Source organism: Cupressus sempervirens, chromosome 9 (genome assembly GCF_028749045.1).
Source record: "Cupressus sempervirens isolate cs-2001-9-10 chromosome 9, ASM2874904v1, whole genome shotgun sequence".
Lineage (NCBI taxonomy): Eukaryota > Viridiplantae > Streptophyta > Pinopsida > Cupressales > Cupressaceae > Cupressus > Cupressus sempervirens.
The window spans coordinates 296,680,986-296,701,445 of record NC_143126.1 but is presented as its reverse complement, the minus strand read 5'-3'; the positions used below and the strand labels follow the sequence as shown (position 1 = coordinate 296,701,445).

General features: G+C 34.6%; 1 pseudogene; it reads right to left on the bottom strand.

Moving 5' to 3' along the window:
• The window catches only part of LOC149538578 (4-hydroxy-3-methylbut-2-en-1-yl diphosphate synthase (ferredoxin), chloroplastic-like), a 74,891-nt pseudogene extending 55,829 nt beyond the window's left edge, over positions 1-19,062 (bottom strand).
• Between the last annotated feature and the right edge of the window lie 1,398 nt (positions 19,063-20,460).

Genomic DNA, 20,460 nt, shown 5'->3' with positions numbered 1-20,460 from the left:
GAAGACAAAAGTCTCACTGTAACAAGGATGAGGGAGAGAACAGTGTTAAAGGGAAAAACATAGTGGAATTCAGTGAAAGGAGACATAGAGGGTAAGAGCAAGAATTTGATATTCAGTTGATCATAACAAAGCAAAGGAGATGAACAGAAATTAGATCTCAGAGGATCAAAATCAGAGAGAGAGCCAAAACAAGTGCTTGCATTCATCAATCAAGGATTGCAAACTATCAAGTTTATAATACCTAATACTCTCTTACCATTGTATTAGAAAGGAAACCCTACGTAGATAGGTTGGCTTAACAACTATTTGTAGATCCTTATCAAAAGGTGATTAAATCCTTTAATAGGGTAACACTTCATGTAAAGTGTTTGTAAATCCTTTAACCAGGTCACTATTGACATAGTGTAAAGCCTCTAATAGGGCAGGCTTTTAACAAGGTAGACCATCAGAAGTGGTTGAACAATATTACTACAGTGATTTTGTGGGTATCATCCCCACCCCAGTTTTACCTTCTTATTTCTGGAGGGTTTCTGGGTTACCAAATTCCAGTGTTATGTGTTGTTGATGCATGTATTAGTTTCATGTTTATTTGATGTGTTTACATGCATGCAATTTACTTTCAGATAAAAGTTTTATTGTATAAAATGTGATACTTCTGATTCACCCCCCCACCCCTCTCACAAGTATTCTTTCCATATTTGAATATTCCAATAGTGTGATGTAATCGGTGACCATTTAATAGCGAGAACTTTTATTTCATCTATAGGCATTTCAAAAAAAAAACATCATTATATTTAGAATGAGATAAATCCCAGAGGAAGGTTTTTGTTATAAAACATGATTCCACTGCAAAAACCAATGGCTTTGGTTTCTTTTTCCTAGTTGAATCACTAGTCCTAAAATGGGAAAGATTTATCTAATGATGGCAATAACTTCATTAATTCTTTCTAGTAGCCTCAACTCAATTCTGCAAGCAGTCGCAATGGAAACCAAGGGAATTCTGAACTGGTGTAGGGTAAAGTGAGTCTAATGCTTTTGCTTTGTTAATAGCCACTTATAAATCCTCACCAAAGTTATCCTAGATTTAGAACTTGACAAAGGGCTTTGTGATCTCTTCCTCATAGGTGAGCATGAAGATATTGGCAATGAAGGTGGATGAGATACTGGCATTCACTCAGTGTTGAGTTGCACCCTTGATGAATTGGGTGCCTAGAGAATCTTGAATTGCTTCCAATATGTCTCTACCACTTGATAAGACATATGTTGAAGATCACTAACCTAGATAAGTGGCTCCATGAGTTTTTGAGATTGGAGAGTTATTAGGAAATATCCCAAGTTGAGAGGATTGTTGTAACAATACTGGTTAATATCAATGTAAGGAATAATCTTGAATGTATGCATTGAGAGAGTTACTTTGGTGGCTTGATGACATTGAAAATATTTGAGGTAAAGAGCCTCGTCTTTAATCCTCTACATGATTTAATTGTAATGTTATCTAGTCCAAATATTCCTTCATCATTATCCCATCTCTCTTGTGGGCTTGGCCAACTATTAATATTTATTATGTCATTATTATTATGTATGCCTTGGTTCTATAGAAAATCACCAACCATATCTTCTTCTCGATATCAGTGATGCATGGTGAGGGAAGAGAGATTATCAAAAAGGTTCTGAGCTTTGTTTAATATGTTTTTGTTTATCCTTAAGTTAGTCAAATGCTTCTTTTCTTGATGCAAAGATCAATTATCATCAAGTCACCCTTTATAAATATTTTTAAAATATTGCATGAATGAATTTTAGTACCTTGGAGTTTTCTTTAACCAATTTATCCAAGGATACTTGGATCATACATCTATTACTTTAAGATTTTTTCTAGAGGTGCTACCAAAATTCATTTTTCAAATATTGATGAGAGGAGGATTCCTTTTGATTTGGGATCATTGCATGGTTGAGTTGTTTGACCTAGTACCATGAATGTGAGGAACAATTAGCTTTCCCATATTTTAAACACAGTTTACCCCATGCGATGAATACATATTTCTTTAGTGATTTAGGTTTGCTCAACTCATGACTAATTCTGAAATGTTCGCTTCCAAGCTAGATAGAAAGGTATTCCAACTAAGAAATAAACATGTCAAATAAAAAATGATGGGATAGTCATCTATAGGCTATAAATTATGGCCTTTAGTTGAGTGATTGGATACACTTTGAAATGTTGTAGCAAGGCTTAGGGAGGATTGAAGGCCCTAGATGGTCACAACCATTTCCACCACTTGTCAAAGAAGGGTCAGTTGACAAACTAGTCTTCATTAGTCTCTTCATCTTATTTACAAAGAAATCTCATTAGACTCTTCAACCTTTTTATAGTTTAAATGGGCCCAAGAATCCCATTTTTTAAGTCCTAGTACTAGGAAACACCTTTATGTTTATTAATTCCCATACAAAAGTGTGTGCTTTTTGTATGCAGACTTTGTAGTCATATTTGATCATCTGGCACACTTGACCCTGTAGGGGCTTCTTAAGGGAGACATAATGTAGTTTGCTGCAATAGGACTCATTGAATAAATACATAATCCTAGCTCATCCAACTTTTCATAGATATTGATCTTTTGAGTTTGAAGGACAAATATAAAAGTATCTATTTGTGGTTGTGAGATGCATGGTTGAGGAGTCTGTCCACTTACAATGCTTGATTTGTTCCCCACCTATTCCATGACTTATCTTTCAAAATTTCAAGGTCTATCCTTTCCAACAAAGTGTACCATCCCAGCTCGTCCATCTTTTCATAGATATTAATCTTTTAAGTTTGAAGGATAAATATGAGTGTATCTATTTGTGATTGTGACGTGCATTATTGAGAAGTCTCTCCACTTGCATTGCTTGATTTTTTCCCCACCTATTGCATGAATTTTCTTTCATTTTTTCAAGGTCTATCCTTTCCTACAATGAGTTGTGTCCATTCCATAAATTCTATTAGAATTTTTCTTTTTACAATTATTAATCTCCCATGAAAGGTGGTCAAAATAATCAATAACGTGTATACATTTTATGATTAAATTCAAAATTTTAATCTCTTTGGGAGGATTCTAAGTAGAATGATTTTGGAATCATTATTCAAATCTTATTTCTTTCTCATTAATTGACTCAATGTTGAATATTCATCAACAAAAATGTTTCATCTGTGTTTCCCTTCAGAAGCAAGATGGTGCAAGAGGACCTAGGCGTAAGGTAAAACTTGAAGTCAAATTTTGGTTTATAAATGGTATAACCAACCATTGAGTAAATAAGGACTAAAAATAAAGTCCCAAGTTAATCTTAGGAGGTGTAGTTAGGTAAGTGTGGAGTGTGAGTCAAATACGACAATTAGGTCCTGATAGCCAAAAATTGCTCAAAATTGCTCTATAAGGAAAAACATGGAAAAATGCCTAAAAGGGGGAAAGAAGTGTTCAAAATAGGTCCTTAGGTTTTATAGGTCCATTTTATGAAGTTTTAATTCAAACTGGTCATTTTGGAGGCTTGGATTGCAAAATTGCAAAAGTTGTCAAAAAGTTGCTCATTAACAACTTTGCAATTTTTGCAAAATTATAATAGCAATTTTTGCACAGTTTGGAAGAAAGAGAAACATGGGTGTTTATGGCTTGAACCAAAGGATGAGGTGGTTAGGAAATCCTATAATAATACATTCCAACTCATTTCTAGGGGTTGGACATATAGTTGTACAGACAACGTATGCAAGAAGGAGAGTTTTTGCTTGACAAAAAATGTGATTTGAAGGATTGAACAAAGAAACTTCATTGAATAGCTTATTGTTTTTATTGGAGTCGTATCTTAGGATCATGTGTTAATACTGTGCATGGTATTTTTGGTCTTAAGCATTCATTTTATAACATTTGCAAAATTAGTTCAGATTTGTGTTCCTATTGTCCAGTTTTGGATAACCAGTATTCAAATGGCTATGGATTGAACTTCCATGGCCAAAAAACCATGGCCTTTATAAATAAAGAAATAGCCCTTGTATACTATGTAAATAATGAATTTGGGGTTTGTGGAAGTCAAGTAGCTAGTTTTACAAGCGATCCTTAGGCAAGAAAGAAAGGCTTGGTGAGGTGCAATGAAAACTTAAAGTGAGTGAAGTTTAAATTGTACATTAATCTATTTGTTATAATTTTTTTCATTATAGGATTGGTTTGTTCTCCTTCCATCAAAACTAAGAATCTTGTCTTACTTGAACTATTATGATTTTCTTCAAATCCTATAAGATCTCCTAGGGATTGCCCTATTCTTCTTATTATGTTAATCTCATTTAACTTTGGAGAAAAAATTGCACATTCCATCCATTTTGCTATTTGTAATTTCTTATTTCTATTATCATTAAAATTGGGTTCCGATGCTATGAATTTGATTGGTTGACCTTTATAAAAACATTTAGATATTTGTCATATCCTTCCTTTAGTGCTTTTCCCAAAGAAGATTCATTTTATAAAAATCTCTGTATATTTTGGATAACATTAAGTGGTGTGGGAAGAAATGGAATATGCCAAGAATTCTAAGAAATTTTCTATTTTTCTCAAGATTGATTTTTCTAAGGCTTACAATCATATAGAGTGGCCTTTCATTTTAGCCATGCTTCAAGCTCTTGACTTTGGTTCCAATTTTATCCATTCAATTCAGATGATCTTTGGGGATGCCTCCACTTGCATTATAATTAATGGACACAAGTCCCAAGATTTTTTCCTTTTCAAGTCTATCTACCAAGGATATCCCTTGGCTCCAACCTTGTATGCTCTTGGAGCTGAAGGACCACGTTTGGTTACTTACTTGCTAATGCAATCTCATTAAGCATTGTCATAGGAATTTACTTGACCAAGTTTCCTTCCCAACTTGTCAATGGGAATTTTGTGGATGATTCTTCTCTCACCTTTATTAAGGAGGAATCTAATGTTAAATATTCTCTCTAATGTTTGGATACTTTATGCCTTGCTTTTTGTTCTTCTAGTCAGTGACACATAACTCTCTATTATAGAATAGTCCTTTCTTCCAGCTCCTTTGTGGTTACTTTAATATGGATGGAAGTGAATCCAACATGGGGAAATATTTTCTTTTTGGGTATTCCCTTTTCCTTTTAAGCCTCTCTAATGGACCCTTGGAATATTTTCCTAGCAAAGATTGAAAAAGGTTAGACTATTGGATCACTAAGACTATCTCTCTTGTAGAAAAAATTCAAATTTGGTCCAAAGTTCTTGTTGCAACTCATGTTTACTATTCCTCATTTTGGGGCACTTCAAAAGATTCCTATATGAAGCTAGAGAGTCTTCTCAAATATTTTCTCTGGGTTTAAGGGGTTAGCCATTACAAAATTCACATAATTGCTTGGGAGTTCTACTACCTTCCTAAGGAATTGAGAAGCCTTGGCCTCTTGTCTAGCCACAATCAAGGACTATCTTTATGTGCAAAATAGGTCATTCATTCTTTAACTAGTGATGAGGCTTGTAAAACTCTCCTTCACCATTGCATTTCTTCAGGCTTCCGTATTAATAGGCCTGGCTAGAAGAGGATTGACTTTCAAAATCCCTCTTGTTATGAAAGAATTAGTTTATATTTAGGGTACTTTTGTTGTTAAAAGCATCTAGAGAGACTAAGAGGTTGTTGAGTGTGCTTTAATGGGCTAGTGATGGATTTTGCGATGGGCTTTCTATAAACCAAGAGAATCTCTGGTGGTTTTCTCTTTTTTCTTGTCTAGGATTTTCCTCTTGCTAATACTCAAGGGGTTAGTGCTCTTTACTTTCATAAATGTGAAATTTAGATGCTTGAGAATTTTTTTTCAAGAGTCACCATGAATCTTTTCTCTTAGGAAGATCTGCAGGTTTGGTTTCATTTATCTCACCCATATTGACATACTTTTGACTTTTTGGTTAATTCTTAGCCTCTTCATTTACCTCACAAGTTGGGCATTGCTTTTGGTAAGCCCCAGTGGAAGGACTAGAAATGGTATCCTTGTAATCCTCTTTCCAACTATAAACCCAAGATGGGTAATCATTGGTTAGTTACTCAATTGATCATGGTCAATATTCTCAATCAATGCTGACACTTACAATCTATTCAAAAGACTCGATGTCTTTGGTTCCTTTCTCTATGATCTACACCATGAAATCTAAAAATTACTAATGTTTCCTAGTAGATGGTCTACTAGTGCTTGCCCTTGGGCTCGAGGTTTAGACATTTGGAGGTTCTTGAACCTAGATGCCCTTTTAGTGGCCAACTTGAGACATTTTTGCACCTTTTTTGGTTTTGTTGGAGAGCTCAACATTTTTAGAGTTGGTTGCACAAATTTTTTGGGCCTTTCAAACTAGAGCCTTTTTCTTGGCATATGACTTTGTTGGGGGATTTTCCATGACTCCTTCATTAATATTTCTAGATTTGGCATGCTTTTAGGATGTAAATCCTTTTAATGCTTTAGAAAGATAAACATGTTGTTCTTTTCACTCATAACTTTCTTGATATTAATGTTTCAATGTACACTAAAGATTAGATTTGTAATAAATGTTCTAATGTAGATTCAAGTAAAAAAAGGTGATTCTTAAGGTGACCCACCCTCAAGAGTTGTTACAACATTGGGGTAACAACCTGTGTATGGTGGCTAGAGTGCTACTAGAGTCACAATCTACTAATTGTACTCCTCCCCATGGATGTTTTTGCTTCCACAACTCCTTTTTCCACCACTCTTAGACCCTAAGGTCCCATACCCTCATTTTTCTTTATCTAGAGGTCAAGATGGGTAGTAGTGTTGCTCCACCTCTCCTCCTGGACATGACTCTGGTTGGTCCCCTAGTGCTCTTGTTGTTCCTGCTGCTTCTACTTCTAGGTGACCCTCTACCACCAATGACAAGTGGTTTCCTTTCTTGGCATTTACAAGTTTGCCTCCTAGGAGAGAGGAGGGAGAAAAAGAAAATGAGAACAATGAAGCTCTACCAAACCTTGCTAATTTATGAGGTTTTAAGGATTGCTAAGATTCGCCTCCATTGGTTGGAACTACACTTGTTGCCTAAGGTTTCTTGTGTGTGTGTGTGTGTGTGTGTGTGTGTGTGAATAGTTATAGTTTTCAACCTTAAGGTCACGTGGACTCTTGCGAGGTGATCTTGTATCCCCCCCTTTTTTTGTGAATATGTACTTTTATATTAATAATTAATAGAAAGGGACTATTCATCAATTATTTTATTTTATTTTTTATTCTATATTCTAATTTTTTGTCTTCCTCCATCCCACCCTCCCTCCAAGTTATATATCTCTTTCTATCTCTTTCTACACCTTGTTACTTCTCTCTTCACTTTGTTTCTCCCCCCCACACCCACCACCCAACCCCCCACCCCCCTCTCCCTCTTTTTTTGAAAACATCTATCCAACCTTCACAGTGCACATTTGACAATATTTAGTAATCAATTAAAAAATGCATTTTGCATTTACTATTAAATGATAAACATGTGTATGTGTATGTGTCTTATACATGCTACTCTATATTTGTTTATGTCATTATTTTTGTCTCTATTTATATATCTCTCTCGCTTTGCCCCCAATCTTTATATCTCCTTATATCTATATATACCTCTATCATTATGATCATATGTATCTCTCTCCATCTCTCCCTCTCTCTTTTAGACTTATAGCTCCCTCTCTACCTCTCCCTCTTCCTCCATATCTATAACTTCCTCAATCTCTTCATCTCTATATTTATATCTCTCCCTCTCCCTATCATTTTCTATTCTCTTCCTCTCTACCTATATCTTCTCCCTCTCTCCCTCTCCCCCTCCATTTGCCCTCCATCTCTAGACATGTCTCTCCCTATCTAACTCTTGATATTTCTTCTTCTATATCTACATAAAAGGTCTATGGAGAAAACTAACTAAAATATTTCCACCACTTTGCATTTTGAGAGCACACCAAAATAGAATTCATAGTATAACTTCCAAATTAATTGAAGTTGGCGAGTTTAAACGCATATGACTAGCAGTTGTACATTTTTGTGTGTGCAATGATAAGTTGATAGGAGTGATATGTTTGATATGGAATAAAAGTGGAGTATTATGTGTGAATGCAACATATATTAGTTACATAGTGTCAAAGACTATAGTTCAATCAGATAGGGTTGGGACTATAGTTCAATTAGGGCTAGAATTAGTTAATTATATGAGGGTCGGTATTTAATCAAGATTAGTCTTTCAACGTGGTTACATTTTTACCTCATATTGAAATATGATCATGGTTTAATTATATTTAGATTAGGTTTTGATTTTGAGGTAAGGTTTAGTTATATTTAAGGTACTTAAAATTAATTATATAATATAGGATTAGATTAATTTGTTTAGATTTTATATAGATTAAGCTTCAATTTTAGGGCTAGGTTTTAGGATTCATTTATCAAGTAATCCTAATATTTCATCGAAGATAGGAATAGATTTTGGAAGGTGCTTAAAGCTCAATTATTGTTTACTAACAAAATTAGAAATATGAGATTTCATATAGAATTAGTATTAGAGTTAGGGTTGGATTTTAGATTATAATTTTAATTATAAATATTTTGTTGATTTTATGTAAGATTACAGTTAGAATTACTATTTACAGATAGAAAGATATTTATAGGATTTAGATTACACATTGGTTATGGTATTTGTTATTTAATTTGCAAATTTTTCAATTTACTAGTTGATTTTTTTTACACTTTATTAATGTTGATAGGCATTCTACAATGGAAAAAAGGGTGGAGTAGGATGGTGTGAGTGTGTTAATGTTAACTTTTGTCTTTCTAGGTTAAATTTGACAACCATCTAGACCTCAAAATTTAAAATTTAATTATAAAAAAAATAATTCAATAAACACCACATTAAATATTTGTTAAAATTCTAATGTTTCAAAGATAAAAAGAAATATAAATAGTTTTGGGTGTAGTAAATTAAATTTTAATCATTATCTATATCAAATAGAAAAAAAGAAATTAATCTATAAATTAACAACACTTCTAATCTTTATTTTCCTTTTTACATATGAATTGTTTAAATCCTAAAATTACACTAAACTAGCTTTTATACACACACACACACAGAGTAATCGTTCTTGAGGCACCTATTTTTATTTAATCCCAAGGTTATTGTAATCATTGTTGGGATTTATGAAAATAGGCACCTTGAGAACGATTACTCTCGGCATTATATATGTATGTATGTATGCATGTATGTATATCTATAAGCTAGTGGAAGTTGTGACACAATAGGAAAAATATTTACTTGTTATTTATATTTTGATAAGGTTATTATAAAAAATTTAATTGATTTTTAATTAGAGTTGTATAAAGTTACTATAAAATTATGCTTCAAAACATTTTTTTTAAATTTAATAGATGGAGTTTAATTTAAATAATAATAAAAATATTTTTTTTTTTGGATATTGTAATGTAAAATGTTATAGTCAAATGTAGATATATGGTTACAGACAAAGTTAATGTTACAGTTAATGTTAACCTCAGGGATAGAATTAGGGTTAGGGTTAGCATTAGAGTGAGCGTTGGAGTTAGGGTTAGGGTTTGAGTTATGGTTAAGGTTAAGGTTAGAGTTATGGTTAAGGTTCACATTACAGTTATGTTTATGGTCAAGGTTAAGGTTAGGGTTAGAGTTATGGTCATGGTTAAGGTTAGGGTTAGAGTTATGGTTATGTTTAGGGTTATAGTAAGGCTAGGGTTAGGGTTAGGGCTAAGGTTTGAGTCAGGGTTAAGGTTACAGTTAGGGTTAGGCTTTGAGTAAGGATTAAAGTTAGGGTTAGGGTTAGAGTTAGAGTCTAATTATGATAGAGTTAGATTTAAGGTTAGAGTTAGGGGTGGAGTCATGTTTAAGGTTATGGTTAGGGTTAGAGTTATGCTCATGGTTAAGGTTAGGGTTAGAGTTATGGTTAGGGTTATAGTTAGGTTTAGGGTTATTTTAGGGTTAGGGTTAGGGTTAGGGTTAGGGTTAGGGTTAGGGTTAAGGTTAGAGTTAGGATTAGGGTAAGGGTTTGAGGCAAGATTAAAGTTAGGGTTAGGGTTAAGGTTAGAGTCCAATTATGGTAGAGTTAGATTTAGGGTTAGAGTTAGAGGTAGAGTTATGTTTATGGTTAAGGTTAGGGTTAGAGTTATGCTCATGGTTAAGGTTAGGGTTAGAGTTATGCTCATGGTTAAGGTTATGGTTAGAGTTATGGTTATAGTAGGGCTAGGATTAGGGTTAGGGTTTGAGTCAGGGTTAAGGTTAGAGTTACAGTTAGGGTTAGGATTAAAGTTAGGGTTAGGGTTATGGTTAGAGTCTAATTATGGTAGAGTTGGATTTAGGGTTAGAGTTAGGGGTAGAGTTATGTTTATGGTTAAGGTTAGTGTTAAGGTTAGGGTTAGGGTTAGAATTAAGGTTAGGGTTAAGGTTAGAATTAGGGTTAGGGTTAGTGTTAAGGTTAGGGTTAGGGTTAGGGTTAGAGCTAGAGTTAGTGTTAGATTATGGTGACTGATCAGGAAAGTACTAACATGGTAGCTGACATATTATGGCCGACATGTTGTAACCCTAAAATGAATAAAATACTTGTATAAAAGTGTTTAGGGTTAGGTATTTTCATTATGTTGAGATGCAAAATTGGTTCTTGCGACGGTATTGAGCTGTAAGGGATTACAGATTGTAATCAGGTTGTAATCACTGGATTGTAATAAGATCGAACTTGTTGTTTGGTGGATGTAGCCCAAGGATTGGGTGAACCACGTTAAATCTTGGTGCCTTGTGTTCATTTCTGTGTGATCTATTATTTTCAGTTATTAGTTATATTTACATGTAGTTTTTATTTCTGTCTGTGGTTTATCCTAACAAGTGGTATCAGAGCGAGGTTGTCTTTTAGTTATCCTCTGCAGGAAAGTCTCACAGTTAAGTGGGAGTCTCACGGTTGAGTGGGAGCGATGGAAAATAAGGGTAAGCTAAGGGTTGACAGGTTTAATGGGCAGAACTTCCAGTTATGGAAGATGCAAATGGAAGACTATCTATATCAGAAGGATTTATTGAAGTCGTTGGAAGGCAAAGCCAAGAATCAAGGAACTATGTCAGAGGCTAAATGGGATCTTTTGGATAGAAAGGCACTCGAAAGCATTTGGTTATGCTTGGCACCATCGGTGGCATTTAATATTACAAAAGCAAAGATGACAGAAGATTTGATGAAAACCCTAGCGACATTGTATGAAAAGCCCTCCGCTTCAAACAAGGTATTTCTCATGAAGCGTTTATTTAATATGAAAATGGAAGAAGGTGGATCTGTTGCAGATTATTTAAATGAGTTTAATACTATTACTAGTCATTTATCTTCTGTGGGTATCAATTTTGATGAATAAATTAGGGCTCTCTTGATTTTGTGTTCTTTGCCTAAAAGTTGGAATGGCTTGGTAATGGTGGTGAGTAATTCTGTTCTTGGATCTAGTACCCTAAAATATGATGATGTGATTGGTGTTATTTTAAGTGAGGAAACTCATAGAAAATCCTCAAGTGAATCTACATCAGGAAGTGCTTTGAATGCACAAAGCAGGGGCAGAACAACTGAGAGAGGAAATAACTCTGGAAATCGTGGGAAATCAAGAGGAAAGTCAAAGGGGAAGAGGTCTCAATCAAGAGGACCGAACGACTGTTGGTACTGTGGCAAACCAGGTCATAAAAAGAAAGATTGTTGGAATCGAAAGAAAAATGAAGGAGATAAATCAGATGGAGACAAGGAGGCAAATGTGGTAAGTAAAAAATCTGAAGAGGATGCTTTGCTTCTATCTTTAGAAAGTGTTGATGATTCATGGGTTTTAGATTTTGGTGCTTCATTTCATGCTACACCTCATAGGGGTTATTTCATTGATTATGTCCAAGGGGATTTTGGGCTTGTTTATTTGGGGGATAATGAACCCTATCAAATTGTTGGAAAGGGAAAAATTAAGATTAAGTTGCAGAATGGGAATCATTGGCTACTACATGAGGTAAGACATGTTCCAAAACTAAGTAGGAATTTAATTTCAGTAGGGAAACTCGGTGATGAGGGTTGTGTAGTTACTTTTAATGATAAAAATTGGAAGGTTTCAAAAGGTTCCCTTGTAGTAGCAAAATGTGTGAAAGTAGGCACCTTATATCTTTGTACAGGTCATATTGTTCCTTCTACTTTGATTGTTTTAGAGAAAAATGAATGTTCAGGAACAATTGCTATAGTTGAGCAAGGAGAACAAATAGCTACTGTAGATTCTGATATAGCGTTGTGGCACAATAGACTTGGGCACATGAGTGAGAAAGGTATGAAAGTACTTCATTCAAAGAAAGTTTTACCAGGTCTGAAATGTGTGAATATGGATTTCTATGAAATTTGTGTGTATGGAAAACAAAAGAGAGTGAGTTTTGTAAATACTGGGAAGGAAAACAAAAAGGAGAAATTAGAGCTTGTGCATACAGATGTATGGGGACCAGCTTAGGTATCTTCCCTTGGTGGCTCTCATTATTATGTTACATTTATTGATGACGCAACTAGAAAAGTATGGGTTTATTTCCTTAGACAGAAATCTGATGTATTTCAAACTTTTAAGAAATGGAAATGTTTGGTTGAAAATGAGACTGGTAAGAAATTAAAATGTCTCAGATCTAATAATGGTGGTGAGTATTGCAGTCATGAATTTGAAGATTATTGCTTCACTAATGGTATTCATAGACATAAAACTGTTCCAAGGACTCCACAGGAAAATGGAGTGCCTGAACACATGAACAAGACTATAATGGAGTGCGCAAGGAACATGAGGTTGCATGCTGGATTGCCCTTACACATGTGGGCGGAAGCTATCAATACTGCAGTATATTTGATTAATAGAGGCCCCTCTACTCCTTTGGGTTGTGGTATTCCAGAGGAAGCATGGATTGGTAAGAGGGTGAGTTATTCTTTTCTCAAGACCTTCGGTTGTGAAGCTTTTTCTCATATAGACTCTGAAAATAGAACCAAGCTAGAAGCTAAATCAAAGAAATGTGTCTTTGTTGGATATGGCATTAATGAATTTGGTTATAGGCTTTGGGATTTTGAAAATCTTAAAATTGTTAGAAGTCGGGATGTAATATTCAATGAGAAAGTGTTGTACAAAGATCTGTTGCAGCAACATGAGAAGAAAGAAGATGATTATGTAGTGCTGGATGATACTCCAAAAGTTGATGTTCCAACCATTCCTCATGATGTGCAACAACTGCAACAACAAATACCACACATGCCAATAATTGTTAGATGGTCAACGAGGCAAATTAGACCTCCACAAAGGTTTTCTCCTTCTTTGTATTCTATTTTACTTATTGACACTGGTGAACCTGAAAGTTATGATGAAGCTATGCAGGTGGATACTAAGATTCAGTGGGAGTCTGCAATGAAAGATGAAATGGACTCTTTGCTGAAAAATAAGACATGGGATTTGTGCAAGTTGCCTGCAGGTAAAAAGGCTTTACAAAATAAGTGGGTTTACAAGTTGAAAGAAGAGGAAGGAGGTAAGAAAAGATTTAAGGCCAGGTTAGTTGTAAAAGGACTTGCACAGAAAAAGGGAATTGATTTTGATGAGATATTTTCTCCTGTTGTTAAAATGACTTCTATTCGTACTGTTTTAAGTCTTGTGGATACTGAAGATTTGCATCTAGAGCAGTTGGATGTTAAAACAACCTTTCTTCATGGTGATTTGGATGAAGAAATATATATGGCTCATCCATAGGGTTTTGAGGTCAAAGGTAAGGAGAACTTAGTGTGCAAATTGAAGAAAAGTTTATATGGCTTAAAGCAAGCACCTTGGCAATGGTATCTGAAATTTGACAATTTTATGCATGAGCATGGATATAACAGGTGTCATTCAGATTACTATGTTTATTTTAAGAGGTTGGATGATGATAGCTACATTATTTTATGTTTATATGTTAATGATATGCTTGTAGTTGGGTCTAATGTGGATCATATTAAGGGGCTAAAACACCAGTTAGCACATGTATTTGCTATGAAGGATTTGGGGCAGCAAAACAAATCCTTGGTATGAAGATTTGCAGAGATAGGAAGAATAGAACCTTGACGCTATCTCAAGTTGATTATGTTGAGAAGGTGTTGCAACTTTTCTCTACGGAGAATGCTAAAGCTGTCAACACACCTTTACCTGGTCATTTGAAATTGACTAAGGAGGTGTGCCCCAAGAAACAGGAAGAGGAGGATAAGATGTCCAAGGTACCCTATGCTTCAGCTATAGGAAGATTGATGTATGATATGGTATGCATTAGGCCAGATATTGCACATGCAGTGGGAGTCGTTAGCAGGTATATGAGTCATCCAAGATTTGACCATTGGAATGTTGTTAAGTGGATTCTTCGATATTTGAGAGGAACATCCAATAAGTGTTTACACTTTGGGGGCTCTACTACTGATTTACAGGGCTATGTTGACTCAGATTTAGCAGGGGATATTGATACTAGGCGGAGTACTATAGGTTATGTCTTTACTGTTGGTGGGGCAGCTGTGAGCTGGGTTTCTAGGTTACAAAAGATTAATGCTCTATCCACTATAGAGGCAGAGTATGTTGCTACTATCGAGGCAGCCAAGGAGATGATATGGCTTCAGTTCTTCTTGGAAGAATTGGGACATCCTCAGAAGGATAATTATTTGTTCATAGATAGTCAGAGTGCCATTCATCTTGCTAGGAATTCAGCTCTGCATTCTAAGACCAAACACTTATATTTGCGATACCATTTCATTCAGTCAGTTTTGGAGGATGGACAGTTAAAGCTGGAGAAGACACATACCAATGACAATCTAGCAGATATGTTGACAAAGGTTGTAACAAGGGAGAAGTTGAACTCCTCTTCAGCTTCGGTTGGTCTTTTAGACTGAACATGAATAAAAGAACAACAAAGTCCAAGGTGGTTTGATCCAGTGGGAGCCCCATGTGGTAGTGGTTTGGTACAGGATCAGTCTCCAAGTGGGAGATTGTTGTTTAGTGTGGAGCCTAATCAGTCCCCAAGTGGGAGATTGTTAGATTATGGTGACTGATCAAGAAAGTACTGACATGGTAGCTGACATATTATGGCCAACATATGCCGACATGTTGTAACCCTAAAATGAATAAAATACTTGTATAAAAGGGTTTAGGGTTAGGTATTTTCATTATGTTGAGATGCAAAATTGGTTCTTGCAGCGGTATTGAGCTATAAGGCATTACAAATTGTAATCAAGTTGTAATCATTGGATTGTAATAAGATCGGACTTGCTGTTTGGTGGACGTAGCCCAGGGATTGGGTGAACCACATTAAATCTTGGTGCCTTGTGTTCATTTCTATGTGATCTATTATTTTCTATTATTGGTTATATTTGCATGTAGTTTTTATTTCTGTCCGTGGTTTATCCCAACAAGTTAGGGTTAGCATTAGGATTAAAATTAGGGTGAGGGATAGGGTTCGAATTAGAGTTAGGGTTAGATTTATGGTTATTGTTAGGGCTAGGGTTACAATTAGAGCTAGAATTAGGTTCATATTTAGATTTACAATTAGGGTTAGAGTTAAGATTAGGGTTAGGATTAGGTTTAGAATTAGAGTGAGAGTTAGGATTAGGGTTAGGGTTAGAATTAGGGTTACAAATATAGTTAGGATTAGAGTTAGAGTTAGGGTTAGGTAAGGGTAAGAATTAGGGCGAGGGTTAGAATTAGGGTTATAAATATAATTAGGGTTAGGGCTAGGGTTAGAATAAGTGTTAGGGTTAGATTTAGAGTTAGAGTTAGAGTTAGAGTTAGAGTTAGAATAAGGGTTAGAGTTAGAGTTAGAGTTAGGATTAGGGTTATATTTAGGGTTAGAATCAAGGTTAGGGTTAGAATTTAGGTTAGAGTTAGGGTTAGGGTTAGGGTTAGTGTTAGGGATATGGTTAGGGTTAGGGTTAGCATTAGGGTTAGGGTTACAATTAGAATTAGAGTTAAAATTAGAGGTAGTGTTAGTGTTAGTGTTAGTGTTAGTATAAGAGTTAGAGTTAGGGTTAGAATTGGGGATAGGGTTAGGGTTAGTGTTAGGGTTAGGGTTGGAATTAGAGTTAGAGTTAGGGTTCAAGTTAGAGTTAGAGTTAAAGTTAGAGATAGAATTGGGGTTATGGCTAGATTTAGGGTTAGAGTTACCTAGTTCGATTTAGGGTTAGGGATAGGGTTAGGGTTAGGGATAGGGTTAGGGTCGGGATTAGGATTAGAATTAGGGTTAGGGTTACAATTAGAGTTATATATAGTGTTATGTGGTTACCTGATTAGGGGTAGGTTTAGAGTTAGAGTTAGGGTTAGGGTTAATGTTAGGGTTAGGGTTACAATTAGAGTTAGAGTTAGAGTTAGGGTTACAATTAGGGGTAGGGTTAGAATTAGAGATAAAGTTAGAGTTAGAGTTAGAGTTAGAGTTAGGGTTAAAGTTAAAATTAGGGTTAGAATTAGGGTTAGGATTAGAATTAGCATTAGAGTTAGAGTTAGGGTTAGAATTAGTGTTAGGGTTAAGGTTAGGGTGAGAATTAGAGTTAGAGTTATAGTTAGGGTTAGAGTTAGCATTAAAGTTATAATTAGGGTTAGAATTAGGTCAAGGATAGGGCTAGAATTGGGGTTAGGGTTATAATTAGGATTAGAGCTAGGGTTAGGGTTAGGTGTAGAATTAGAGTTTTAGTTAGAGTTAGAGTTAGAATTAGGATTAGAGTTAAAGTTAGAATTAGGGTTATAAATATAATTAGTTTTAAAGATTGAGTTAGAGTTAGGGTTAGGGTAAGGGTAAGAATTAGGGTTAGGGCAAGAATTAGGGTTACAAATACAGTTAGGGTTAGAATCAAGGTCAAGGTTAGTGATAGATTTAGAGTTAGGGTTTGAGCTAGAGTTAGAGGTAGAGTTAAAACTAGAGTTAGAACAAGAGTTAGAGTTAGAGTTAGGGTTATAACTAGGGTTAGAGTTAGGGTTAGCACAAGGATTATGGTTAGAGTTAAGGTTAGCATTCAACTTAGGGTTACAATTAGTGTTAGTGTCAGTGTTAGAGTTATAGTTAGGGTTAGATTTAGGATTAGAATTTAGGCTAGAATTGAGGCTAGGGTTAGGGTTAGGGTTAGGGTTAGAATTATAGTTAGAGTTAGGGGTCAAGTTAGAGTTAGAGTTAAATTTGGAGATAAAGTTGGGGTTAGATTTAGGGTTAGGGTTGGAGTTAGGGTTAGATTTAGGGTTAGAGTTAGAGTGAGATTTAGGGTTAGAGTTAGAGTTAGGGTTAGAATTAGGGTTGGGGTCAGGATTAGAATTAGGGTTAGGGTTAGAGTTAGAGTTACATATAGTGCTAGGGTTAGGATAGGGGTAGGGTTAGGATTAGAGTTGGGGTTAGGGTTACGGTTATGGCTAGTATTAGGGTTAGGGTTGTAATTAGAGTTAGAGTTAGAGTTAGGGTTAGAGTTAAAGTAAGAGTTAGGGTTAAGGTTAGGGTTAGGGTTAGAGATAGAGTTAGAATTAGAGTTAGGGTTAGAGTTAGAATATGGGTTAAAATTAGAGTTAGGTTTAGGGTTAAAATTAGCATTAGAGTTAGAACTAGAGTTAGGATTAGAGTTATAGTAAGGCTTAAGCTTAGGGCTAGAATTAGGGTTAGGGTTAGAATTAGGATTAGAGTTAGGATTATCAAGGATTAAGTTAGGGTTAGGGGTAGAATTAGAGTTAGAGTTAGAGTTAGAATTAGGGTTAAGGTTAAGATTAGGGTTAGGGTTAGAATTAGAATTAGGATTTGAAGGTAAAAGATAAACCTATGTCACCCTTTTACAAAGGAAAAGGCTAACAAAAGTGTAGTTGTTCACGTTCAATGACATAAAACTGGTATTATTATTTAGAATTTTAAAATCAAGTAAACTAATAAAATGTGTAGAAATGGATGAATTTTAGGATTATAATTTTATAATAATTATTTGAATAAGAAATTATAGATTTTCCTATTTTTTAAAGATAAATTTTAGTTGCTGAAAAATGCTAGAAATTAGGGGTCTAGTTCCCACCACAAAATTATATGGAAATAAACTTATTTCTATTTGATCTTAGATTATGTTATTAATAATGTACATAGCTAGAACAATAAAAAATAAAAAATGGGCTTTAGACCTATATTTTCTCTTTTATAATGATTCAAATTTCAACTTATTGAAATTGATAGTTTTCATCTCCCACCACATTTTTCAAAATAAATCTATTCTAACCAAAAGAAAAATTATAGATTCTAGAAAAGGACACTCTCCTCCAGAATGTCATATAATTTTTAATTCTTTTTGATATTATTTAATATTTTTTCTTTCTCAAAATCAACATCTTCTCAAGTGTTAAAATATGCACTTGTAGAATTTTTTAATTACAATATACTATATCTAATTAAAACACTATGAACTCTATATGAGAATATTCTTGACTTTGAGCCCTATAAAATGGTGTCTATATGTATCTTAGTATTATCTTAATACTCTACCCTGTAAAATGGAAAAAAAAGAAATTTTTTGAATCAATACAATCTACCCCAACTCGAGAGCACACGCGTACCAACAACAACTAAAGCCCTTTTCCCCTCTGCAAACCAATAATAGGTATGATGCCCTCTCATCACAGGAAGCTAATCAAAACAATCCCCGTAGCAATGGCGAAAGTAATTTCGAAACCTTGGTCAGGCAACATTCTAAACGGAATTAAGAAATCCTAAAGAGGTAAAACCCTAAAGTCGAAGAAGGATGGCAGCTAGTAATAAACAGCAAAAAATGAAGCCAAGACCAGCCAGAACAAGTTGAAAAAGTAATAAGAATCTAGAGGCAAAATAATTTTTTTCAGTAAAACTAAGTATGCTTTGGTTACGGAGCTAAACTCTAACCCTAAGAAGTGCAATGCTCCCCACAAGGAGAAGCAAGCAGAATGACCTAAAATCATATCAGAAGCAAATTATGTCCCCTTAGGGCCGGTAGCAAAGATTTTATCCAAAGCTATAAGCACACCTGATCAACAAAAGTATAAACGTGACCACAATCCGCAAACAGCATTGACAATTAAAAGGAAAGCAACTTATATTTCGCTGCATCGAAAGAATAATCAAGATACAACTAAGGAGAAAGTAGCGAGAAACAATTGGCAAAGATTCTCAACAAATAGAGATTGTAAAGAAATCATTATCAAAAACCCACATAATGAAGGGAAATGGAAGGATTGTGAAGAAAAGGGCATCTACATGTATTGGAATAGACCATTAAGGAAAAGCTCCAAGCTGGTATGCATCATAGCCAAAAAAGGGGGTGATAAGGTAAATAGCATTACTTTTTTTGTCGATCATTACTGGTTCATTCTATGTAGAAATGCTAAGATAAAGAGGAAATTCTAACATCTGATAACTATTTTTACAAAGGTCATTATATCAATTTTCTAACATGGAAACCAAATTTTAATAAAAATAAAATTAAAGACATAAAATCGATCAAATGGGTGGAAAGCTCAAAAATTTCATCAAAATTAATGGAGGAAAACACTATCAAGAAAATTGGTAACTCTCTAGGAATAGTTATAGGGTTTGACGATAATATAAATAAAACAAATACAATTAGGGTCTTGATAAAATCATATCTTAATCAGCCAATATGTAAAAAGATAATAACAAACAGATCCATTTATTACTTGACTTTTAAAGAATACTCGAGAAAAATAGACAAAATTCTAGATATAAACTTATTTAAATCACATATCAAAAATAACATTAAAGATAGATTAACGATTAAAAGATCGAAAAGTAAATAGAAAACACAGGAAGAGGAAGTTAATACAGTAATGGAAGAACTCAGAGTTCAGAGGAATGTAGAGCACAAAGCCAACAATTCAAAAAAAAGGCAGCCAAAAAATAATAAAGGACATCTGCAAGAAGAGATGGGTAAGAATGAAACCAAAGGGGAAGATTGGACAGATAACATCAACTACAAACATTCACTGAACAAATTTAAGAAATGTAAGGACTGTCAATTGGAAAAAGAAATGATAGAAGAAATGGAATCGAATATCAAGAAATTAATTCAGCTCATGCATGAAACACTTCTGATACAAAATGATCTAATCAATCAAAGTATACTAGCGGAAGAAATCCACAAGGAGCATAAAGGGAAAAGAATAAGAATCACAGAAATAGGGGAAACCTCAGGAAGTAATAAGGAACAAATAAAGGAATGGTTGGAGGATCAAACAAAGAATATAATAGAAAAAGAAAACAATGTGCACTTGGATCAAAGATCAAATAAAGAAGATGGCCAGATTTTGAACATTTCACAAGAAAGAGTAGAGCAGAAGGAAACAAATGAGCAAGAAATCAACATCCCACCAGCAGATTCTGCCCTTTGGAGCAATGTAACAATAAGAAAAAAAGGGAAAAAGAAAAGTTACAAATTTTGGCAAACTCCGAG